A 14785-nucleotide genomic window follows, 5' to 3' on the forward strand; every position below is an offset into this window, starting at 1 on the left:
GAATGATGGTGACCTTACCCTGCTCTGTTTAAGGTAAGGCTCTATCTCACTGAGATGGAAAAACTTGAGTGATTGCTACAGAAGAGGATTGAGGAGGCAGCTTCTTTTCTTCCTGGCTTCCCTAAGCCATCTATTTTACTGGAGTCCCTGTAGGTCAGTCCTGAGGCAGGCATCTCCCTCGGCCACCTGTCCCGGTGGAACCCCTGGGCTGTGACATGATTCTGAGTGCATGCTTTTTTGTCACGTCTCTTCACTCTTTATTGTGTAACTCATGAGGAGCCTGTGAAAAATGGGCATGTGTTCATTTATTTCCATTTATAGACACCTGCTCTGTCTAGTAGATATATAAGTAGTGGTAATATAATTCTTATACTCAGTATTAATGCAATTCACCAGTTTGCAATCATAATTGAGGATAGTATAATTTTTATACTTAGTATTAATGCAATTTGTCTGTTTGCAATCATAATTGGCAGCATGATAGCATATCATTTGGGAGCTGTGAGAAGATGAGTTTCAGCATTCTAAACTACACTAGACAACATTACTGTCTAGGGGCTAACAAATCAGTGCACACTATAAGATAAAAATAAATACTAATGTGTACATGAAACTCTAATAAGTATGTTAACCTGGACTACAAACAGAGAGAGGCTCTCTAAAAGAAAAGATGTTTATTTGGAATATAGCAATGTAATGGGAACACACATGCCATAGTAAACAATGTGCATATTCAGGGAGACAAAGGAAGACAAAAGTTTTTAAAGGAAAAAATGAGGAGGACTTGATAACTGTTTCGAAATCATTATCTTTGGCTACAAAGACCAAAGCCAAGAGGGATGAGTCCGAGGTTAGACAGGCAGATGCTGGGCAGATGTCCTTGCAGAAGGATCTTTCGTGTAAGGTTGTGATGGCATTTGTGCAAAGTCATGGTTGTTGCAGACTCTTTCTCATTATCAAGCATATATGCGTGAGAATCCTCTCTTCATGGTCTTCCCTGGCTCTATTAGTCAGTTTTCTTAACATTAATGACTTGTTAACGTTAATGACTTCTTTTTGATTCTGACAACTTTCACAAGGATAAACATTTCCTATGGACTTTCTGTAATGCACAAGCAGTATTATTAGTAATTATGAATTCTAGAAACAAATAAATGCTAGCCTAACAAGTTTCTCTATTGCAGAAATTCTCTGAGCCTTTAATATGCTTATGTGAATGGTTAAGCTTCCAAAGGGGGCCATAGAGGTCAGTATTTTCTAAACTTTATTTTAGAAACTTTTATTTTCAAAAACAAACCTGGCTGATGTTCACAAAATATAAGGCAGTGTTCTTTTGTAGTCGAGCTATGATGTTAGGAACAAAATGTTCGTACTTTCCCTGCTGTTCTTTCTCTTTGTTGAAATGGAGATAATCACCCCTATCTGTCAAAGACCCAGTACGCCTGTTGGTAAGTTGAGTTTGCATAATCACATAAAAGCATTGTAAGTGTAAGGTATAACAATATTTTTGAGCTGTACATCTTATACAGAATCCACTTTATAAGACATACTCGCAGCTTTATAATCTGTAAACTTTGCTTGCAGATTGAAGGCCAAATTTTCAAAGAGTAGCTTTTCATTTGCATCCTAAAGGACGTGCAGTGGCAAACATTACATGTGCGGCTTGCTGGATTGGCAATTCTTACCAAGGCAGCTGAGAGCCGCTGCTTGTATCTAATGAAAAAAGACTGCTTAAAATTATCTCCAGTTATACAGTCTTAATCTTGAAAAAATTACCTATTAGCTAAATATTTGCGTTCCTTTTCATTTGAGATATTTCATCAGAATGTGATTTAAACATTTAATGACTCACAATAGAAAACATCCAGAGTGTTACTGTTGAAATCAGATTTTGAAGCCTGCTCATGTGAAGGTCTAGGAGCTGAAAAGCGCCCATTTTAAAGACGCATGTCCCACCGACAGGCTGCTGAGTAAACTCTGCTTAGGGATGGAGAAAAGAATGACTTAGGGGTTGAAACATTTTAAGTGAATAAGAACAATAGAATACCAGCGCATACACATTTACAAGAAGGAACTCTGGGCTGGGCGCGGTGGCTCACGCCTATAATCCCAGCACTTTGGGAGGCCGAGGCGGGTGGATCACGAGGTCAAGAGATCGAGACCATCCTGGCTAACAGGCTGAAACCCTGTTGCCACTAAAACACACACACACACACACACACACACACACACACACACACACACACACACACAAAATTGACCAGGCGCAGTGGCAGGCGCCTGTAGTCCCAGCTACTTAGGAGGCTGAGGCAGGAGAATGCCGTGCACCCAGGAGGTGGAGCTTGCAGTGAGCCGAGACTGCGCCACTGAACTCCAGCCTGGGTGACAGAGCCAGACTCCATCTCAAAAATAAATAAACAAATAAATAAATAAACAATAGTAATAAAAAAGAAGGAACTCTGAAAGACACGAATTAAGGAACATTACCATTTAGTTTTTGAAATTGTGGTAAAATATACATAACACAAAATTTATTATTTTAACTATTTTTAAATATACCGTTTATTGGCATTAAGTACATTCACAATATTGAGCAACCATTACCACTATCTAGTTGCAGAATTTTTTATTACCACAAATAGAAACTTCTTACCCATTGAGCAATGACTCCCCATTCCCCACTCACTGAAGACTTTGGTAACTGTTAGTCTTTTTTCATTTTTCTGATTTTCTTGCTCTGAATGTTTCAAATAAATGGAATTATGCATGATGTGGCCCTTTGTGATTGGTTTCTTTCACTTAGCGTACTATTTTTAAGGTTTGTCCAGTATGTTAGGAAAAAACTCAAACTGTTTCCTCTGCTGTTATACCACAGTAATCATAAACACAGAGGCTTAGGTGACCAAATTTGGGGGAGTTTCTCCTCACAAATCAAGCAATCAGTTATCTAGCAGACACCAGTAGGCTGTTCAGGTGTCTTCCAATTCAATTCTGACACTATCTACCTGGAGATAGCATCAGAGCCTACAGGCTGAGGAGGCGTCAGTCCTCCTGCCTCTCCACTTCAAGACATGTTGCAAGTCCAGGCCTCTGGAACTTCTGACTGATTGGCTTTAACTTGGGGTCTCACGGCTCCTTCTTTGGGTTCCATTAATTTGCTGGAAAGGCTCACAGAACTCAGGGAAACACCGACTTAATGTTTACTGGCTTAGTACTAAGGACATTTTAAAAGATGCAAATAAATAGCCAGATGAAGAGCTACATAGGGTGAGGCCTGGAAGGGTCCCGAGCACAGAACTTCTGTCACTGTGGAGGTGGGGTGTGTCACCCTCCCAGCACATTGATAAGTCGTTGTATACCTTCTTCTAAGCCTCCATTTGTTCAGCTATCTGGAAGCTCTCCAAATCCTGTCCTTTTAGGTTTATATGAATCTTTATTACACAAGCATGATTGATTAAATCATTGGCCATTGGTCATCAAGTTACTTTCAGCCTCATTCCCCTCTCTGGAGGTTGGTAGGTGGTACTTAAAATTTCAGCCCTCTGGGCACTGAGCTGACTTCCCTGGCAACCAGCCCCTCATCCTGTGGTTTCTAGGGTTTTTTCAAAAATCGCCTTATTAACGTAAGCTCAGATGTGTTGAAAAGGCATGTTGTAAATCACAGAAGACTCTTTCACCTTTATCATTCAGAAGCTACTTTAGTAACCGAAGTCAAAGGGTCAAATACTTTACCAAAAGATACCCGTATTGCTTAAGTCACTTACGAAATGACAAAGCTTACTGGAGCTGAGAGCCATGAGTTGCTTTCACCCTTTTGCTATTGTGAATAGTGCTGCTATGAACATTCTCGTTTAACATTTTGTTTGAACACTGGTTTTCAATTATTTGGGTATGTACCTAGAAGTAGAATTGACAGGTCTCATGGTAATTCTATATGTGACTTGCATAGAAATCACCCAACTGTTTTGCACAGAGGCTGCTCCGTTTTACATTCCCATCAGCAAAGCACGAAGTTTCCAACTTCACCACATTCTTGTCACCACTTGCTATTTTCTATTATTGTTATTACTATTATTACTATTTGGAAATAGCCATCCTAGTAGATGTGAAATGGCCTCTCATTGTGGTTTTGATTTGCGTTCTCTATTGACAATTGTCACTGAGCACCTTTTCATGCACTGGTCATTTGTATAACTTCTTCAGAGAAATGTGTATTCAAATATTTTGTCCATTTTTAATTGGGTTGTTTGACTTCTGTTGCTGAGTCCATTTTATTTTTTAAAAAGAGAGATTTATTGCCCATCTATTTCGGGTACTTTGATAGGTGGAATGATCTCCTGAAGATGTCCAAGTTCAAATCCCCAAACCTGCAAGTATGATGCCTTATATAGAAAAAGGGACTTTGCAGATGTGATTAAGTTAAAGATTTTGGGATGAGAAGATTATCCTGGATTACCCGGGTAGGCCGAATGTAATCCCATGGATGCTTACCAGAGAGGTAGAAGTGTCAGAGTGAGATTATGTGACAATGGAAGCAGAGCTTGGAGTGAAGTGCTTTGAAGATATAGGAAGAGGCCACAAGCCAGGTGGTCTCTAGAGGCTAGAAAAGGCAAAGAAATGGGTTCTCCCCTAGCACTTCCATTATGAAATGCAGCTCTGCCAGCATGTAGATGTTAGCATGGTAAAACTCCTTTCTGACTGCTGACAGTCAGAACTGTAAGATTATAAATTGATATTGTTTTGAGCCATGGAACATAGGGTAATTTACTGCAACAGCAATCAGAAACTATCCAGTATTTTTGAAGACAAGACGTATATTTTGAAAGTGTAGTAAAAAATTTAAAGCTTTTTAGAAAGAGATTTAAAGCTTTTTAGAAGAGATTTGCACAGATTATGGTCCAAGGCAAATACACTGTAAGTCTACAAAACACCTCCAGTGGACTCGTGGTTATCCTGACCCTACAGATTCCTCTACTAGGCATTTTAATAGAAATGTATTCCTTAGATGCAGGAGTTTTAAATAAAAATATACATTTGTGGAGAAACAATAAGTAGGAGGAAGGAAATCTATTAAGATAAGGACTTTTAAATTTTCTTGTAAAATCTACTTACTGCTCAGTAGAGGTCAGTAATGGAACACGACAGAAGAAGATAAAAAAAATGAAAACTATAAATATGAAAAACTTGGAGACATTAATATTAAAGTTTTATGTATGATTCTCAAAAAATCAAGTTAGAGATCTGCCTTGTCTTAAACTATACATTCTTAAAATGCGTGTGCATTTGGTTTTTAAAAAGCCATTTTTTGAAAGCATAATTTACTGTCAATAAAGTTACCTCTTTTAAGCAAACAATTCAGTGACTTCTGAATAATGTACAAGCCCATGAAACCACCCCCACAATCAAGATATAGGACATTCCTATCACCTCCAAAGTTTCCTTGGGTTCCTTCTCAGACAATGACTAATTTCTTGCCAGGACTATATATTTGTTCTTTGGGAGTTTGTATAGATGCACATTAAACCTTTAATTTTATATCTTAGATAATTTTAAATGTGATAGGAGAACCATCCATTAAACTATGACAAAAATCCTAGGTGAAATATATCGTAATTTAAAAAATATTAATCCTCTGAATTATTACTTTAAAAATTAAAAAATACATATATGTCTTGCTAAAATAATTATCTTAACTTAAAGTTGTTTTTTCTTTTCCATATTTCCATATTTTCTACTTTAAATTACCTATCTATAAAATAGCAAAAAAGTAAAATAATAGTTTAAAAGTTCTATTACATTTTTTATTTTTGAGACGGAGTCTCATTCTATCACCCAGGCTGGAGTGCAGTGGCACAATCTTGGCCCACTGCAACCTCTGCCTCCCAGATTCAATCGATTCTCCTGCCTCAACCTCCTGAGTAGCTGGGACAGGTGTGCACCACCACACCCAGCTAACTTTTGTATTTTTTGTAGAGACAGGGTTTTGCCATGTTGGCCAGGCTGGTCTTGAACTCCTGACCTCAAGTGATCTGTCCGCCTTGGCCCCCAAAACTGTTGGGATTACAGGCATGAGCCACTGCACCCAGCCTAAAAGTTCTATTAATATTTTAATATGAAAAATTTCCTTGGTTGCTTTAGAATCAAGGTTGATGCTTATTTTTCAAGCAGTCATGGTTGTTTACAGAGCAAATGTGGATTACAGGTAAGCAGAACGGAACATTTTGGAATGATTCCCAGCTAAGGTACATGAAAATGATGTTTAAACAAGCCCTGCTATTTCCCAAGAGATATTGCTTAAAAGTTAAGACAATCTAGTAACAGGATAGATACGTGGTCTATCTTAGAAGGGCACTACACTGATCAAAAAGTAGACTTTTAAAATTTGTACCCTGTGTATATGCACACATTTCCACTTCACATCTTCCAGCTGTAAGACGTACTGAATATTGTAAATGCTAATGCTCCATTTGGCTGTTACTGGTTTCAGCAGTTTGGGGGCTATTACTGTTTAACTTGAGAAAGAGGTTATACAGTAATATGTATCATACGTGGGGCTTAATTGTAAACTCATTCTAATTTCTTTTCTAAAATATGTGTTTTTATTCAAAGTTGTACATCTTTGACCTCTGATTTGTTTGGATCACCTTAACAAATGAATTACAGAAAAAGGTATTAAAAAGTGTGCACTGTTAGACTTTGAACCACTTTACCACTACTTGCCCTTCCGTCATTCAGGATGCAGAAGGGAGGGTCAGCAGCTTTCCTAAGCTGACAACCGTGAGTGCCAACAAAGCTCTACAAAGTAATCAGTAAAACACACGCAATTAACAGACCACGGAGAAGGGACTTTCATATATTCATCAAATAAAGAGTGCTCAATCCTCTTGAACTTCCCTGAGAATCAGAGCTACTTTTCAGCAAACTGCCAGTTCTCAAAGATAATCTGCAAATTCCAGCTTCTGAAAAAATGACCGTTTCTGACATCAAATGTTGGAATGCTAAAGTTAAGAAAAGCAGTGAAAATGGAAGCAGCAGTTGAAATGGACCACTGAGACCCATGAATGATGGAAGTGTCAAGTAAAAAGTTGGCAATATTGAGTAAAAGGCTGGGCTGAATAACACAGCGTAAGTTCAATGCTACATGAGGGACACTGGAAACCTGCAGTGATGCTGGTGATGGGCTAGGTCTGCATTGCTTCGGTGGGTGGTAGTCCTACTGTGTCAAACCACTGGAGTAGCTCCTTGGGGAGATGTGTGTGTGTAGACAGTCCATGATGGTCTGGATCTTTCAGCCTGAGCACCAGGAACGCTGACAGCAGGAAAAGACTGATGTTCCAGCTGAAGAAGTCAGGTAAAGAGAGAATTCAACCTTCTTCCACCTTTCTGTTCTCATCAGACCCCTCTGTGGATTTGATAACGCCCCCCTACACTGGGGAGGGCCATCTGTGCTACTCAGTTCACCAATCTAAATGCTAATCTTGTTCAGAAGCACCCTCACAGACACAAGAACTAATGTTTTGGCAGCTATCTGAGCATCCTTTAACCCAGTCAAGTGGACACCTAAAATTAACCATCACCATGGATAATCCACATCTTTCCTCTCTCTTTGTAGACTAGATGAAAGGGCCTTTTGTCATCAGTAGAAATGGCACCATAGTCTGACCCAGTGCAGGGGAAGGGACATGCTCTGACTAAACTGCTAGTGGGAAAACCATCCAGTCTGCTGGCCTCTCAACACTGCAGAACTTCTGCTACTTTAAATGTTTCATAAGAAGTTTGTGGCGTTTAATACCCCTCCAAGTACTTCCATGCACATCACTGGAGATGGCGTAGTGAAGAAGTGATTTTCACTTTGTTCTACAGATCCCAGGGTGAGGGAGGGGTTTTTGCTTTGTTCTACAGATCTCAGTCTTAGCATCCACACATGACATACCACACCAGCTGGGGTTGTCAATCTATTTATTATGAAGCTGGGTACTCTTTAGATAAAAGGCTTTAACTGCTGAAAAAAAAGTTTGGAAAATATGAATAAAATGCCTTAAAAACCTGTATTTTATTCCTGACTTTGCCCTGTCTAGCCCTGTGACCTTGGATGTTTAACTCATCTAAACTTTAAATTATCTATCTATAAAAGAAGAGTCATAACATCTCACAGGGCTCTTATGAGAACGAGAGTTGATGAACATCAAACTTTTACTGCAATGCCTGACACTTAGTGCTCAAAACACAGTGGTGGTTGTTAATACTATTGTAATTTTATTAGATCTAGAAGTTTCGGAAGGGTTTGGAGTGGTCCTCAGCATTATGAGATCATAGTTATCCTTGTGTCCAGCTTTAGCATAGAGCAGAGTCTGCTCCTTAATGCATCCCTGGATCATTGCAGACCCTGCCTATAGAGGCCTGGGGTCCCTTTGGCAGCACTTTTGTCAAGAAAGTAGAGTCGTGGACAACCAACTGCACAGGTTGAGAGGTAAGAACTTAGTTTTTTTTTTTTTTTTTAATTGAGAGTAAGCTCTGTGGTGACATAATGGTATAGTTTGCTTTAGATACTTATCCTTTTAATAAACTAAGCTGGGTGAGCAGGTGTTTTAGAGAAATATCTTAGGATCCTGAGAGAGCTAAAAAAGCCATAGAGAAATCATTACAGGATGCATTTTGGTTTTGTGAATTATATTTAACACAAACTGATTAGTTCATAAAATGATTTACAGATGCAATAATAGCTATCATATTTTATCACTTTACTTGCATTTTTAAATTCTCATTCCCATAACACATTGCAAGGCAACATTGTGGATATGAAAACACTGCCCTAAAATCAGAAGCACAAGGTGAATGAGGACCCAAGTCTTTCTGAACCTAAAACTCATGCAATTTTTGCTTTACCCCAGAATCTGTCAACATTCTGGAGGATGGGAGCCCCTTATTGGGCATAGATGCTCCATGTCTATCTGCTTAGGTGGGACTTACACTTCACTTTCCCTGGTGCCTTGCCCCAGTGCCTCCTCTTCACAGGAGATTTGATCACATCAGACAGGTAGAGATCACACCATCTTCCTCTGCGCCAGTCTTGGGAGTATAAGAGAGAGACTCACCTCTCTTATTTTCTCCCACCCATTCCTCCCCTACCTAGTCCTTAATTACAGCATAATCAGACATACTGTTACAGAGAACACCAACATTTACAGTCAAGGAAATATATTTATACTGGCACCATCCCTGTGGCTTATCCCTGAAGATGTCCTCATAAGGATTGTTATTTAGTTAATATTGTAATGTCAAAATTTAAACTAAAAGGAGATGTGCACTCTCCTAGATGTACTTAGATTTGGTGAATATTGAGCCATACCCTTTCCTTTGTTGTTGGCACAGAGGCACGATATCTCTGTAGGAAGATAATTGCTAATGAGTGAGTCATTTTTTTTTCTAGGAAATCTTACAGCCTTCATCACTTTTCAGGAGAGTGGCAGTCAAGGAGTAAGACTCAATGAAAGGTTAGTGCTCGGTTCAGAGCCTAAATCCTTACTTTGGTTTGCAAGTGAACATTTGGGAAGAGCCCATGGCCCGGAGAGAGAGCTAGTGGCCCGAGAAAAGCAAACAAACAGGGATGTGCCACCTGCCACATTGGGCTGCCACTGGCAGAGCTGCTGAGTCTGCAGGTGCAGTAATTATGCTGTGAAAGATTCAAGCAGGATAACCCTATGTAGCAGTGACCAGGGGGCAGGTGAGTGGCGTGACTCTGGAAGGGGTTCTTATTATTTTCAGCTAGGATTCTAACAAGATAATGACTAAAAAGAGCTTGAAACAATTATCTTTCCAAAGTTTTCCTAGAAAACTAATGAGAGCAGAATGTTGCCGTAGAAAACTCTAGACCCAGGTCGAAAGGCATTTGGTTTGTAACTATCACCACAGAACCAAGTAAACAGTCAAGAATAATAAATGCCTAGAATAATAAATAGCAGCATAATCAATTGGTAAAAAGCTTCCTGAAAAATCACTGTTGAGCATTTGCAGATATAAAGGTTGAGAATTTAGTACAAATAATAGTAAAGTCCCTAAGGGAACATAGAAGGAGGGGATAGCTTTGTGTTCAAGATCATGTTTCACAATTATTTTTCCACTAGGTGAGTTATCATTATCCACAGCTTGTTTTTCTTCTTTCTTCCTTCAAAATATCCCAAGTTAACATACTTATATGAGCCCCCTTCTTGAAGAACCAGGGTCCAGGCATTGTGTGTCTCAGGGATCTGGTCAGGTTCAATGGGAAGTTTCAAAGATTCAGTGGGTGTGTATGAAGAGGGCCAGTCCTCCATGGCCTGCACTTTTGGAACCCAGGAGGGTGACCTAAATGGCAGGTCCATAGGGAAAAATTTCAAATGAAAATCAGGTAAATTATGGAACAGTTGGCTTGAGGGAGCCAGACAGAGTGGGAGGATCCAGGTTCAAGGAAAAGGTACAGAATTTTAGGGAAACAGATGAGAGCAAGTGGATTGTGAGCAGTGGCTGGTTGGGAGAGCCTGAGGAAAGTTCCGAACCTAACAAAGTAGCTGCAGCCTAGTCACAAGGACACTGGGCTTCGGGCATTGGTGGTGGGAGGAGAGGTACTGGCAACCTGGACACGGTAGAGTGTTTCAGTGCTCCATGGCTGGGTGACTGCCCTCTGACAAGGCAACAGTGGTTTACTCTTTTTCGTAATTCTGTGGGTTTGCAGTCTAAGTTGTTCTTCTGCATATAATGAATGGCTTGACTGGAGCTGGTGGCCAGGCTGGCCTCACTCACATGCCTGACAGTTGGTACTGGCTGTTGACTATGACAACTTTGTTCACCCCATGCGGCCTCTTATCCTCCACTAGGCTAGACTCAGCTTCTTCACAATGTACTGGTAGCAGGCTTCCAGGAAAGCAAGAGCAGAATCTGCCAAATCTTTGAAGGACTAGGCTTTGTGATTTGTAGGATGCCTTATTTTACGTTTTGTTGGCCAAAGAAGTTTTGAGTCAGTGCAGATTCAAGGGAGCAGAGCAATAGACTACCTTTTGATGGGAAGAACAGCAACCACACATTGCAAAAGAGTGTAGACATGGGGAGGTCTGGTTCATTGGGGATCCTCATTGTAACACTCTAACACATAGAGTATTTTTCTTAACATGGCTTATCTCTTTTGGGGTTTGCATTGTGTTACATAGATTATCCTGGTCCTTTATGCTTATTTTTGATGTCACATAGGCCTTTCAAAATTTATTCAGTAAGCATTTATTAGGCAGCTGATATTTTCTTGGCAGTGTGCTAGAGTCTGGGGATATTATGGTGACCAAGATTAGAGGCAATCTTAAAGGAATTTTCTTTTTATTTCCTATAAAATCAGGGGAACAGTAAGTGTATGGGTGGGGTAGCAAGGGGGAGAAATACAACAGGATATAACAGGATAGAAGGGTGGCAGTAGAAAGCCAGCAACATGGTAAAGCTGGTTGGAAGAAGCAGGATTATATTCTCTGATTTTTCCAAAAGCTACCAATAAGGGATGATTTCATTGTTCCAGACATAACATTAATTTTTCTTTTTCTTTTTTTTCCAGGAATAATCTGACTTTAAAAAAAGGAGCCAGTGCTGGGATTTCTTGGTTCTAGTGGAAAGTAGTTTTTAAAAATTTAATTGACAAAAGTTAAATATATTCAAGTACACAATGTGTTGATTTGATATACATGTACATGTATAATGATAGCCACAACCAATTAATTAATGTAACCATCACCACCTATAGTTACCCTTTTTTTTGTGTGTGTGTGTGTATACATGCATGCAGTGAGGACACTTAAAATCTACTGTTACAAATTTCAAGTAAACAATACAGTATTATTAACTCTAGTTCCCATATTTTACATTCGATTTCCAGAACCTATTCATCTTTTTTTTTTTTTTTTTTTAAGACAGAGTCTTGCTCTGTCGCCTAGCCTGGAGTGCAGTGGCGCAATCTCGGCTCACTGCAACCTCCATCTCCCAGGTTCAAGTGATTCTCCTGCACAGGCACGTGCCACCACGCCTGGCTAATTTTTTGTATTTTTAGTAGAGACTGGGTTTCACCGTGTTATCCAGGATGGTGTCCATCTCCTGACCTCATGATCCGCCTGCCTTGGCCTCCCAAAGTGCTGGGATTACAGACGTGAGCCACTGCGCTGGACCAGAACTTATTCATCTTATAACAAACTTTGTATCCATTGACCAACATCTCTCCATTTCCCCTTTCCCTGAGCCCCTGGCAACCACCATTCTACTCTCTGCTTCTTTGAGTTAAACTTTTTTAGATTCCACACATGAGTGATAATCACATAGTATTTCCACATATAAATGAGACCACATAGCATTTTTTTTCTGTGACTTTTTTATCCCAATTACTATAATTGTCCCCAAGGTTCATCCATGTTGTTGCAAATGACAGGATTTTCTTCCTTTTTATGGTCGAGTAATATTCTACATTTTCTTCATCCATTTATAAATTCATGAACATTTAGTTTGACTCCATACCTTGGCTCTTGTAAATAGTGCAGCATTATTTATGATAGCCAAGGTATGGAATCAAACCAGATATTAATTCAACATACTAATTTCATTTTCTTTGGATACATACCCAGAAGTGGGATTGCTGGATCATATGATCTGTGCAGCTTTATGTTGGTGCCTATGCATTTCAAGTACCAAATACCTCTTTCAATCTGTATAGCTGGTTTCCGTAGATAAAGGACCTCTTCTATTGGGTCCCCAGGCTGACTCAGATTTCCTCTGGGATCACAGTTGAGCAGGGTTAGAGCTAGGTCATGTGGCTTCTACTGAGTGCATAGTGAGGTGTAGAGTAGGTGAGCCTATTACCAGGGACTCAAGCAAACATGGATCCTGTCTGGGCTCTGGGTGGACTGGGCTGCCCCCAGAAGCCTGGCCAGTAGGACTGGTGCTGAATGAGGGTCTACTTCAGAGTCTGCAGATGGCAGGCCTATAACCTGGTATATGGATAGGTGTGGCTTCCTCCAGGTTTCTGGATTGGTTTGCTCTGGGTCACGGGGTGGGTCCCTGGGCAGGCAGTGCTGACCCTCAGCCATGGCTGATAGGGGCTGGACCTGAGTCACAGGGCTGCTACAGGGTCCACAGATAAGACCGAGGTCTGCAGGGCACAGACCCTTAGGGGACACAGATGGGTGTGTCTCTCTCTGAGGTCCTGGAAAAGCAGGCTGCTTTCAGACTGTAGCTGAGGGGAACTAGAGCTGAGGCTCAGGGCTATTTCAGGATCTGCTGATAGTGGAAAGCAGTTTTAATGCCCTGGGCTGTCTCCTAGAGAAAGAAAATATCCAGTGATGACTCAGAACTACAGTAAGCCAAATGTGGGTTATCCACGACATTTCCCAAACTCAGAGTTAAGGCCAAACCTGTTCATCCAAATAATTGTGCCCTAAGCCTGCACTCCTGGAGCAATCCCATATGGACATGGAGCCATGGCCTATTTCCTGGGTATGGCAGTGAGAGGAGAACCTCCTGCACTGGCATATCTGATTGGTGCAAATGTGCCATCTGTCGCTTGTCTGGCCCACAACTACCCCTTCAAGCATGCCAGTGTGGGATGAAACATGGAAAACAGAGCCCGGGTCTGTTCAGTCCTTTGTTATGCTGATATGGCTGCCAGGTCGCCTCACACTCAACTATGAACCACCAGGGCTTAAAACAAGCAGAATCTCCTAGTTTCTCAAATCTTATGCCTTATGTTGTGAAAAAAGTCAGAAAATACACTGTCAGCTGGCACAATGAAATTCTAAGTGGATTTACTAATTTTTAAATAAGATTGAAACTCCGATTATGATAATGTAAATAATCTATTTTCATAACACTTCATTGCAAAAAAAAAAAAAAAAAAAACTCAATGCTTTCTGGACTTTCTTTGTGAATTCTTTTTTTTTTTTTTTTTTTTTTGAGACGGAATTTCACTCTTGTCGCCCAGGCTGGAGTGCAATGGCCTGATCTCGGCTCACTACAACCTCCACCTCCCAAGCTGAAGCGATTCTCCCACCTCAGCTTCCTGAGTAGCTCCGATTACAGGCGCCCGCCATCACTCCCGGCTAATTTTTATATTTTTAGTAGAGACAGGATTTCACCACGTTGGCCAGGCTGGTCTCCAACTCCTGACCTCAAGTGATCCACCCACCTTGGCCTCGCAAAGTGCTGGGATTACAGGTGTGAGCTACCGCACCCAGCTTTCTTTGTGAATTCTGTCAATATTTTTCTGAGGCAGATGGAGAACGAATACCTCTATTGCAGGTGCTCAGAAAATCTGTGGGGAATCACATTAAGAAGAACCCAGCACATGTCTTACTCTACACAAGCACTCAGGTACCCTGCACTGATGTTAGAACGGTCCTAGGTGGGCGTTTGCTCTCTGTGAAACTGCAGCTGCCTTTCCCACAGTCTTTCAGAACATCTGCCAGTGCTACCCAAACAAATCCTGGTGTAATTAGGCAGTCCTAATGTAAATGCTTAACAGAGGCATGGCATTCTTGTTTGATTGCTTTGCTGCTGCAAAGAAATAGGGCCCAATTTAACATTAAGCCTGTCATTAGTGAACAGTGCTCTTTTGCTAGTGTAAACAAAACCCCTTGCATTTTGATAACATATTCAGAATTAAAATTAAACTAAGCTAGAAAATTATAACTGTAGGGTAGCAACTATATCATTCTCACAGAGAGTGTTTGTAAAACGTAAGGTGAGGGCTGGACATGATGGCTCACACCTGTAATCCTGGTGCTTTAAG

At 40.5% G+C, this 14785-nt stretch overlaps 1 long non-coding RNA gene across 1 annotated transcript; it reads right to left on the minus strand.

Moving 5' to 3' along the window:
• Nucleotides 1-659: 659 nt before the first annotated feature.
• On the minus strand, nucleotides 660-2039 carry LOC123575110 (uncharacterized). Its single transcript, XR_006700240.2, has 2 exons — nucleotides 1853-2039; nucleotides 660-1102 (listed from the first exon to the last, which is right to left on the minus strand). It is a non-coding gene; the product is annotated as an uncharacterized lncRNA (long non-coding RNA).
• Nucleotides 2040-14785: the final 12746 nt, after the last annotated feature.

Source organism: Macaca fascicularis, chromosome 8 (genome assembly GCF_037993035.2).
Source record: "Macaca fascicularis isolate 582-1 chromosome 8, T2T-MFA8v1.1".
Lineage (NCBI taxonomy): Eukaryota > Metazoa > Chordata > Mammalia > Primates > Cercopithecidae > Macaca > Macaca fascicularis.